We start from the raw sequence: 11836 nt of genomic DNA, 5'->3' as shown, positions 1-11836 counted from the left end.
AACAAACTATGCACCCAACTCCTGCACTACTCACTCTGCTTTAATTTTCTTTTTAGTATTTATAATACTATGTTGACATTTAATGTCTAAATATACACATTTAACGTTTTATATGGTTATCTGTTAGTTTTCTGTGTGCCCATCTAGAATGTAAGCTCCAGGAGAGCAGTGACCTTTTCTGTTAGTGCTGTGACACCATAGACTAGAACAGTGCCTGGAGCCTCGAGGTCCTGTAGTAAATATTTCTTGGATAAATCAGTTAATTACCCAATCTGTATCACCTTTATTTTATCTTGCATTACCACAAGTGGCAGAATAAGCTAAGAGCAGAGGAATCAGGGAATACTAAAGCTATTTAATAAGCGTTACATTAGTTTGGTAAATAAATTGGTTTTGACAGATTATTATTATTATTAATCTAACAGTTTCTGAGAATGAATGTTAAACTCTATCATTATGATTATGAAGTTGTCAGTTTTTCTTTGACATCCTGCAGTGTTGCCTTCTATAGCTTGAAGTATATTCAATCAGGCATTTACAAGATTAGAACTATTATATTTTTGTGATGAAATGAACCCTTTATTATTAAGTACCCTTAATCCTTAATAACTATCTTTGCCTTAAAATCCATTATGTCTATTATTGTGTAGTTTCACCAGTTTTCTTTTTGTTAATATTTGTTATATCTTTTTTCTTCATAAATATTGCAACTGTCTGCATCCATATGTTTATGTGTCTTCTCAAGAGCATATATGGTGTTTTTTTCCCACCATTCTAACCAGCTGTCTCTTCAAGTCACAGCTTGTTTACATTTATGCACATTCACACTAGTTTTTTGTTCATAATTTCTTGTTTCATCTTTTTCTATTTTCTGAGCTCATGTTCATAGATATGCGAATATGTAAGAAGAAATATACATATTCTGTATCCTTAGAAGCTTTTCTGCAAGAGTATTCGTGGTAGAGTCTCCCAAGCTTTATCTGAAACTTTACTTTATTTTTCTGTCCCTCTTAAATCCTGGTAACCTAGAGCGAGAAATCTAGACTGACGCTTCTTTTGTCCCCGTACTTTCAAAGTATTAGTCCAGGGTCTTCTGAACGGTCTGCCACCAGGGGGGTTCTTTCCTTTTGAAGTGGTCTTTGCCATCTTTGGATGCTTTTAAGCTCTGGTCCTTTTCTTTAGGATTCCGTAGTTTCACAGTGACATCCCTTGATGCAAATTTAATTTTATTTATCCTGCTAAGGAATAAATGTTCTTTCTAAATATGGAGAGTGTTGTTTTTCATCAGTTATGAAAAACTCCCAGACACTGTGTCTTCTAATATTGTCCCTCCTCAAGCTCTCCGGCTTCTGTCTTTCTGGCATTCCAGTGACGTGCCTGTTGACCTCTGCCCTCTCTGTCTCTTATGTCATCTTTCTTAGTGTCATGTTCTGGGGAATTTTCTCAGATCCTTCCTCCAGTTCTCTAAGTTTCTTCACGAGGTCTAATCTGCTGATTAGCACATCTATGAAGGGTTTTTTTCTATGACTATAGATATTTTTTGATGTTATATTTGATTCTTTTTCAAATCTGAATATTTTTATAGTGTTTCATTTTTGCGTATTTTAGATATCTCATTTAAATCATTGAATCATGCTTAATTTTTTGCTTCTAGGTAATAGTTTGACAGTCTAAAGTTTTTGCAACTCTGATTCTATTTGTTGTTGTCTGCTGTTATCATCTACTGGCAATTGATCACAGTAGACTGTTTCCTTATGTGTTCTGTGTAATTGTAACGTAAGTTCATTTTCTAAACAGTTTTATCTGTGGCAGCCCTGTATAGCCTGAGTTAAGAGCTTGTCGTTCCAGAGATGTTTTTGCATTTGCTTCTGTTAGATACTGCAGGACTGTCACCAGCCTGCAGGCTGGTCCCGTAAAAGGGCACCTAGAGTGGTTGCCCTGTGCCCTGTACTTTAGGTGGGGGCCCATGGGGTGGCTGTACATTCCTCCTCTTTTCCAAACGTTATTACAAATAAATTTAGAAATTTCTGTCTTCCTAGTATCCCAGGGGGCCCATGGAAGATAACGACAGTGAGGCCTCTTTTCATATGTAGTGATCTTGGTTAACTCCACTCTGGTTGAGTTGCCCTTCTACTAGGTTAACTGTCCTAGGACATATTTTTGTGTTAGTGCCTCTAATTGGACATTCCTAGATTATTCATCGTACACTAAGAAACCTCAATCGGATATGATATTTGGTCTATGGATATAAATGCTCAAGATAGTTAAATATATATAGTTATATATATATGTGTGTATATATATTCACAAGACATACACCCACACAAGCACATAATATATAGTGTTTCAACCTCAGTTTACACCAAAACAGACACGTTTTCTCGTGTCTCTCTGCCAGTGGGTGGATTTTTCTTTTCATACACCTTATCATCAGGTACACTATCCTTGTGCGTACATAAAAATCCAGTCCCCTACAAGACTATATGAACTGGCCCTTAAGTACTTCTCTGGCCTCATCTGCTACCACTGCATTTCTCTTACTTCCATGCATCAATCGACTTAGTCTTCTTTCTGTTTCTCAAATATGTCAAGATTGAGACACCCTGCTGTTTTGCAGCAACAGAATATCGCTGTTCCCTCTCAAAGAATGTCCTTCCACTGTTGTCGCATAGATCTAGCCCCTTTTTGTCATTCAGACCTTACTTCTCGGCTGCTGGAGCCAAGATGGAGGAGTATGCATGGGAGCCATGCCCCTGGCAAATTGTGGATGACTGGGGGTGGGGGGGGGGCCTTTACGATAGATACTATAGGTGGTGGTATCTTTCAAGCAATCAAAGGCTTTCGCAATTCTCCAGTGGGAGTAAACCACAGACTGCACACGAGTTTGACAGCTGCTAAAACCAGGGCTCCGCAGCTGGGAGGGAGCTTTGCAGTTTGGGGAGCTTTCCATGATTGACTCCAGTATGGTTCAGGTCAGAGGGAAGGAAGACCCCCTGGAACTCCATCACAAGTGGTGCCTTAACAGGAGCCATCCTGGCCAGGAGAAATGGACCAGTGGCCATGGTCGGGTCAGCCGCGATGGGTGGCATTCTCCTAGCTTTAACTGAAGGAGCTGGTATCTTGTTGACAAGATTTGCCTCTGCACAATTTCCCAGTGGTCCTCAGTTTGCTGAAAACCCCTCCCAGTTGCCTTCAGCCCAATTACTGTCCTCACCTTTTGGAGACTACCAACAATATCAATAGGACTTCTTTCCCAGGACTTCTTCAACAGAATGAGCTGCAGTTCAAGAAAGGATTTCAGAAGATCGAGTTACAGTCTCTTTTTAAAACCATAGGTGAGGCAGCTGTCGTCCAACAGGATATGAAGGGAGATTTAGCACATTTTTCTATTTAAAGGAACATGGAAGGGGGGTGTTAAGAGATAATACATTTATTTATTCACACTTGGATTGCATTTGTAAGCAAAGTAAGTGTCTTATATCTTTAAAGGAAATATAATAAGTGCTTAGGAGATACAGGACCACAGGGCAGACAACAGGGAAAGATGCATGTCATTCCTTGAGGACCTCACTGCCTGAATTTGCATGTTCTGTTAGTCAGACAACAAAAACTCCTGGAACTTGCGCTTTCTTTTAAGATAAGTTGCAGAGTTCTACTTTTCATCCTCACACACTTGAAATAATGCTTTGAAATAATAATAATAATGCTTTAAATGAGTGCTTTGAAAATGGCACGTTTTGTAGTTAGACTCCCCCCTCACTCAAGGGAGATCGTGTATGAGAAGAACTGTGCCGAGTCCACATGGATCCTTCCGTAGTGCATACTTTCTGGATTGACAGCTAGGGCGGAACACGCACTCTTCACTTTGGAAGTAAAATACCCTGTGTCTTGGTTTTAAGGATGTCAGATACAAAACTCTCTGTACCTTTGAGGCCACTGTGTCATCATTCTTCACCATCGGAGCCGTCAGCAGACACAACTTCCTTCCGGTAGACCCATGTCTACATGAGAAGAATTCACAGAGGGTGGGGGAGCACTGGAGGTTTGATGTTTACTGGGTGCTTGAATAAAATGTTTTTTAAAAAAAAACACAATCGTACTTCTCTGCAAGACCTGGCTACATAGGGCTCAGTGTAAAAGGAACGTGCAAGGCCTCTTATTAAAAGTTTCAGGAAGTGACAGCAGAGCATTAAACCATGTGTCAGCTCTTCTAAGTGTGGGGTTCTGTGCAGTCATACGTGTCACATCCTCATGAAGCTGGCTCTCCTTTCCCTGACTAGCTAGTCAAATGCCTGATTCCACTTGATTTTTCTCGGTCTTATCACTCTGGTATTTTTTTCTTCATGTCAACTACCACTACCTGAAATTATTTATTTGCTTCCTTATTTACTAGCTATCTTCAACTGCTAGAATATAAACTGTGCAGACAGAAACTTCTGTATTGTTCACTGCTCTAGCACCTAGAATGGTACCTGGCTCAAAAAATATTTTTTTTCAATGGGTAAATAATTTAGTCCATTGTTTCCAGTGTTACAAATAGCAACCTATTTTAAGGCCAAAGATATGTCAGAATAACTTAACACTATCCCTAGAGCCAGAAAATCTCAAACAACATATGTATTTAATAGATTTAAAAGTAAATCCAAAATCAGAGTTTTAAAAGATTAGCTTGGAAGTAAGAAAAATATTGTTCCCATTCAGATGCTTAAAGATGGATTCTGGGACCAAAAGAAAAAAAAGAGACCTTAAATGTTTATAGTTTTGTTCATTCTATTACAAAATGATATTTGGTGATGTTTATTAGAAAAAATATATTAGCGTAATCTAGGTTTCCAAGAATTTATGAAGACAGATTTTGCTTATTTTTTTGAATAGCAATTTTATTTTATTCTCAGTGTTCAAGTAAAGCTCAAACTATCATATGGACTTAAGCAGGTTTTATTACCTTGAAAAAGTCAGTGATATTGATATTTATCATTAACATATTCTCTTGCCACTGGGTTTCACATACCCTTGATCCAAGGACAGGCCATCCACTATGGTCAGATAACTTAGTGCTAAGTCTCATAAAGAAATGCATTTGAATTCATTTCAGTGTGGTTTCCCTATACTTCTATTTTTTTACAACTTCATCAAAAAGTACTTTAAAGTATTTTTTATGAATGTGTAAATTCTCTGGCCTAAAATTACTTTAAATCATTTCTGATTTGTTGTTTGATTAATCTACATTTTTAACTAAGCTTTTGTTAACTGATAGCACTTGAGAAATAGATTAATAACAGTGGCAATGCTACTGATTAAAAATGTGGCAGTCCATTGCCCGCTCTATTTCTTATTGCATTTTCTTTTCAAATTTACGATGTAAAGCTTACATCAGTTTTAAAATGCTGCTCTAGCTGTTTAGAATTTTACAATGATGTAACAGGCCAAGTATAGGGGCTTTAATGAAGTACTTGCTATTATACCTATGACAGCTCTTATACCTGTGACAGTTAATATTGCCTCAGGCCTGTGAAATGCAAAGCCATCTTCTGATCATGATCTTGGAGTTTTATCTGTGTATCTGTGTAACCTAGTACTTACCATTTTTTAAAATTGTTTATTTTTTTTTTAATTGAACATCCATTGCTTTGATACAGTCATTGTTACCTCTTTGAATTAACAGTCTTTAACAATAAAGAATTTTCTTTCTGTTTGTTACTCAGCTCTTTATATTTCCTAAAGGTGTAGTTTTGTTGAAATAACCTGTCAATGGGTCTTCTGGCTAGTGGTGTTCAATGAATAAATGATAGAATGTTCTAGTTGTAAGTGCCCTTAAAGATGATAGAGTCTAATGGCTGTGCACTTCTCCAGCCATTCTTCCACCACACCTTGTCCTGGCAGACATTACTAATTGATTACCGTCTCCTTTCCTAATGGGTTTCCAAGCAGCCTGAGAATCTTCCTCAACACAATATTGATTTTGTACAAACTAGTAAGTCCTAGATTCTTGTCCTGTCCTCTCATTATACAGATGAGGAAACCAAATCCCAGACATTTTAAATGATTTGCTAAAGCTTACAAGACCAATTAATTAATGGCTGAGCTGGGACAAGAAAATAAGTCAGCTGACTCCCAATTAAATCCTCTTGCTCCCAGCACTGGTACCTTTGGTGAATTTTTCTGCTCTAGTAATCTTTTTATTCAGCTGCCTTTTAAATAATCTTAAAATGGACTATTACCAATTTTGAATCTTATCTTTGTGCCAGGGGAAATTAGGCTAGGCCACCAAGTTGGCCCTCTCAAGTAGATTGTCATCATCTCTGGGGGAGCTTCTATGTTTGTTTCTGACTCTGCTACCCACGGCAGCCCCAGTTCTTCCAAGCCTGCCCCCCTTGGAAATAGCCCTGCGAAATCTTACTCAGCATACTTTGCATTCCAATTTATACCATTCCCAGAAGAGATTTTAGCCACGAATATTTCTTCTGTTTACAAATTTCATTCAAAGCATGTCAGTACCAACTACCTTTCTGCAAAAATGCCAAGGATTTGAAGATGGATGCCTGGGTAGGGAAGCTCAATGGCAGTTTTAGAGTTGCCCTGATTTTTGTCATGTCCTAAGAAGATTGGAATAGGTCCAACTAAATATTACAATAAATGCTGTATATAAGATTTCTCAGCAAGGATCTGTTTTTCATGGAACCACAGAAAAAGCTGGGCATCAATCTTCATTATGTATTTTGTATGTATCAGCTGCTCCACAGCAGATTGGGAACAAATTCATACTCTAAGGATTCTGACAGTTTACAAATTATGTTGTTATAAATTTGATTCTCTCTGGACCAATGAGCTGAAAGTTCTACCAAATTTCTTTCTGAGTCAAGTGAACTCATGATTCAACGAACCCGCCTCAGTTGTCAGACTTGAGTGCTGTGAAGATATTATCTGTCTTGGTCTCTGAGCATGTTTTTGTATAATAGGCCTTACTTTAAAATCACTCAGTTGCTGCATTTCACTGAGATGCATTTTCCACCTTTTGAATTGCTATTAGTTGTACAGACCAATTTGTAGCCTTGACTTTTCCAATCCTTTTGACCCAGCTGCTAGCTAAACTTCAGATTTTTTTTGAGCTGTCATACTTGTTTCCTTTCTTTGGTTTACTCTGCCAGCGGCCGTGGAAGTGAAGCTTATTTTTACTGTAATTTTAGAGATGACTCTGGATCAGTCCCTATAAAAGTGTACCATGGGGGTGCTAATGTTCAAAATTAAAGAACGTCAATTTTCTTGAATTTTGAAATTAAAGTTAATTTTGAAATTTAAAAACATCATTGCCATTCTCCAGGTGGTTGTGCCTTTCCTGAGGTGGGAATGGGGAGTAGGGATGGTGCAATTGCATATAATTTGAAGACAGGCAGTACCTTTGTTTCATTACCCTGATTTATTTTGGGGACCATTTATAAAGTATTTTAAGCTTCATTTAGTGCTAAAAGAGTATGAGAGGTTTTTATGGTTATACAGAGGTGTTATGGGAAATGTACTGAGAGCTCAGGAAAGCCCAGAATGGAGCTGATGTATCTCGTGAGTCTCTCCTCTGCCTTTGCACTAGCCTGGGGTGGGGGGTCCTGGGAGGTGTATGTATGTGCCTTGCAAGGAGGCTGAACACAGAAGGCTGGACGGTCTACGCAGGAGAGAAGCACCAGCTTTACAGTTAGAAGTTAAAGGACTCTTCTTATATATGATAGGGATGTTATAAATTTTTGATGAATCAAAAGTTGCTTGGGAATATAGATTTTAATTTACTATCAAGGTGTCACCTTTTGTTTTCAGTTTCTTCTTCAGGTTATGTAACAAATAACCCTAAACCTTTGCAGCTTCAAACAATAAGCACTTATTGTGCCATACAGTTTCTATGGATCAGGAATCCAGAAACAACTTAGCTGAGACGTTCTGGTTCAGTGTCACTCAGAGATTGCTGTCATTTGAAGGCTTGATTGCAGCTGGCCAGTCAATGCTGGTTGTCAGGCTGTATTTTCTCTTCCTGTGGAGCTCCCTATTAAGCTGCTTGAGTGTCCTCATGACATGGCAGCTGGTTTCCAGAGCGAGTGATGTGGGAGAGGCAGGCAGAAGTCATAATATCTTTTATTAACTAGCTTCAGAAGTCATGCTCCATCATTCCACAAGAATAGTTACATAGGTTATTCAGTGGGAGCTACACAAGGGCATGAGTACCATGAGGTGGGATCATTGAGGGACATCCTGCAGGCTGCCTCCCACAGCCCTGAATAAAAATCATGTTTGAGGTAGATTTTAATGAAAACGATAGCTTTTATATTCATACGGATGGGATGTGTAGGTTGACTCATGACCGGTTTTCAGTGTTTGTGTATATCTGTGTTTACTGTAACTGGCCTATAACATGTATTCATTAACTTCTATTTTAAAGCACACTTGCATCTTGGACTATGATTAGATTATCTGATGGTATTTATCATTCTTACAGAATAAAAGCTACCAACATGAGACAACAAAAATTAGGGTTGCTGTTGTCTTCATCATCTTTGTGAAACCCACTGAAATATTTAGCTACTTTAGAAGAGATGGGTTATTGGATTAGCTCCTCGTTTTGTGTCAAATCACCACTTACAATATTTTTCACAATTGCTGTTGCTTATGAAAAGAGAAAACCATTTTCTGCTACAGAACCACAATATAAATGAGAAAATATTGAGCTGAAATGGGAAAATAACATTATAAATATAGCTCAGGAAATGCAAGTCAGAAATCCAAAATAAGTTCAGCGTATGCTGAAAATGTTAGCATTTTCAATGTATTTAAAGATAATTATATTGCAAACATAATACAATTTTTACCATTGTTTCCCAGTTGAAAGGCTTAGGGATGCTTACTTTAAGTCACTAGAAGAGATGTGTGTTGTTGTTTTGTTAGCATCAGAACTTATACAAATAATAAAATGAATAGTTTTCACTATTCTTTACTTACTATTATTTACCCTAGGCAGGTTACCAAATAGCACTTTTTAGGTTATTATCTTTTAAGTTTTTTTAAGTGAGCAAACAAAGCACTCTTCTGCACTGATGTTGAGAGTAAAACAAGACATCTTTCTAAATGGAAATTTGTAGACATGTGTCAAGAGGCTTAATAATGTCCACACATTATAGGTAACGAGCAACCCTACTTCTAGAATTGTGTTATAAGGAGATAATTGGAGAGGAAGTCGGAGATATATATGTTCATGGCAGCAGTAGTATTATTAAAAATATTGGAATAATAATCAGTAGGCAAATGACAAAATAAATGACACTGTGTTCTCATTACATTAGCACACAGGCTAAACTGATATAACTGAAAGACCAACCTCAACAGAGAAGTTTATTTCAATAAATTTCAGTATTTCAGAGGTACTAACCCTGTGGCTGTGCACCAGAAGATGATCAGGGAGCTAGGTCTCCACTCTCTTTCTCTGTTAATTTGAAGACTATACTCTTTACGTAGTTTCAGCCAACTCACCATCACCAAGACCTTGTGCCAGACTATGGAAGTGGGGAAAAAGGAAAAAGAAGGCAAGCAGCTTTCCTTTAAGAAAATGACCTAGAAGTGAAATACCTTATTTCTGCTCACATTCTGATGGCCAAAACTTAATCACAAGGTCACACTCAGGTAAAGTTAGGATGTCAAGGGCTATACCCTGAATTGTGAGAGTGAATGAAATATGAAAGTGGCCATATATAACCTTTAAATATTATCTTAAGTGAAAGAAGCCACTTTTAAAAGGCCACATACAATATGATTCCATTTCTATAAAGTGTCCATAATAAGCAAATCCATAGACACAGAAAGTGGATTAGTGGTTGTCAGGGGCTAGGGGAAGGAAGGACTGGGAAGTGACTGCTAACGGGGATGGAGTTTCTTTTTGGAGTGATGAAAATGTTCTAAAATTAGATAGTGGTAGTGGTTGCACAACTCTGTGAATGTACTAAAAATCACTGAATTATATACTTTAAAATGATGAGTTTTATGGCATAAGAATTATATTTCAGTAAAGCTGTTGTTAAAGAAAAAAATGTTCCAGTGCAAAAAAGGACAACAAGGAAACTTTCCTTTCACAACCCTTGCATGGACAGAGGGGAAATGCCCTATCCCAGGAATTTAAAACCAGAAGTCAGCCCTTACATGGGCTTCAGCCTGAATTCATGCCACCTGTGTCTGTAAAAATCTCCAGCTGAAGATTTTTTCTAAAGTGGTTCCAGTTCTACAGCAGCCCCCAGGTGTCTAAAATTCCAGGAAAACGAGCAGTTCACAGTCCAAATCACAAAAAATACAAAGGTACTAGGGCACCATGAACAAAAATCAAGTCAATAAAACACAAGATAGCAGTAATGGCCCTGCAGAGATTTCAGGTGTGGGGTTTGTTAGACAAATATAGAATAACCGTGGTTGATATATTTTAAAAATAAAAGAGGATTTTGAAAATGCAAGCAAGGAGTAGCAGATTTTTTAAATAATTATCAAATTCTAGAAAAGAAATATATGATAAATTAAGTTTAAAATTTGGTTCTATAGATTTATCAGCAGATTTGACTTACAGTTAATGTACTGGAGGACAGATATGAGCATGTTATCCTGAACAAAGTCTAAAGAAACACAAAGACAAAGAATATGAGAGATCAGGATATAAGAGAGGTTAGGATAAGAAGTTTGGTATACTTCAAATCAGAGTTCTATAAGGAGAAAATAGAGGGAATGGGGAAGAGGCAGTATTTGAAGATCTGATAACTGAAAATATTCTAGAATATTTGAATCCACAGCTTTAAGAAGCCCTAAGCGTCCCAAGCAGTATAAGTAAGATGATATCCACCCTAAACACATTGGTGTGAAATTGCGTAACAACAAAGAGAGGGAGAAAATCATAGAAGCAGTTTAAAAGGGTGGAAGAAGAAATCATCTTCAAGGCAAGAGCAATTAGACCTACAGCTTATTTCTCAACAGAATCCAGAATTGAATTGAATTATATCCTCAATATGCTGAGAGAAAATACACATCAATTTATAATTCTATACCCAGTGAAAATATCTTTCAAGAATGAGAGTAAAATTCTGTCAGTTGCTCAAAATTTCTCTGAATCTCACAATGCAACAGAAAAGGTACTTTGTTCAAGTAGTTGCAACAGAGAGCATACTCAAAGGAAGTCTCTCTCTGAAAATGAAGAGAGGATTTTACAGAGGAAAAGAGACAAAAGTGGCCAAGCGCCAGCTGCAGGGTTGGTGGGTGTTGGTCAGACAGGTGTTGCAATCTTGCAGAAATGAGTTTTTTCCTTGCAGTTTGGCTGTTGCAGGCCATTACCTCCTTTTCTAGGAGCTGTTGGCTCAAAGGAGGAATTTAGAGGGAGTGGGTTAGTTTCTCAGTACCAGAGAACAAGGGAGTAGGTGTAAGTTCAGAGCAGAAAATGTTCACGGTTCTCCACAGTCCCTCCTCTTGAACAAAGCACACAAGAGTCCTATACCTGCCAACCTGAATGGGCCCATTGAGATAAAAGGAAAGTTATTAGAATGGGGGTCAATTTTAGGGTTAAAGTTTCTTTTTGCTTCTGTTCTGAGATAATGTTCTGAGATCATTTGTTTTGAAAGTATGTTGCTGCTTAGCTGAATGACCCTAAGAAATTACAGTAGTCCCCCCCTCATCCATGGTTTCAGTTACCTGTGATCAACTGTGGTCCAAAATGGTTTCAGTTTCCATGGTTTCAGTTACCTGCAATCAACTGTGATCCAAAAATATTAAATGGAAAATTCTAGAAATAAACAATTCATAAGTTTTAAAGCGTGTGCTGTTCTGAGTAACG

General features: G+C 37.7%; 1 pseudogene; it reads left to right on the top strand.

The window, feature by feature from the left end:
- The first annotated feature begins 2724 nt into the window (after positions 1 to 2724).
- LOC124233537 (mitochondrial import inner membrane translocase subunit Tim17-A-like) lies at positions 2725 to 3243 on the top strand (annotated as a pseudogene).
- The last annotated feature ends 8593 nt before the right edge of the window (positions 3244 to 11836 follow it).

This window comes from Equus quagga, unplaced genomic scaffold (genome assembly GCF_021613505.1).
Source record: "Equus quagga isolate Etosha38 unplaced genomic scaffold, UCLA_HA_Equagga_1.0 204435_RagTag, whole genome shotgun sequence".
In the NCBI taxonomy this organism is placed as follows: domain Eukaryota; kingdom Metazoa; phylum Chordata; class Mammalia; order Perissodactyla; family Equidae; genus Equus; species Equus quagga.
Note: the sequence above shows the minus strand (reverse complement) of the source record. Positions and strands in the feature narration are given on the sequence as shown.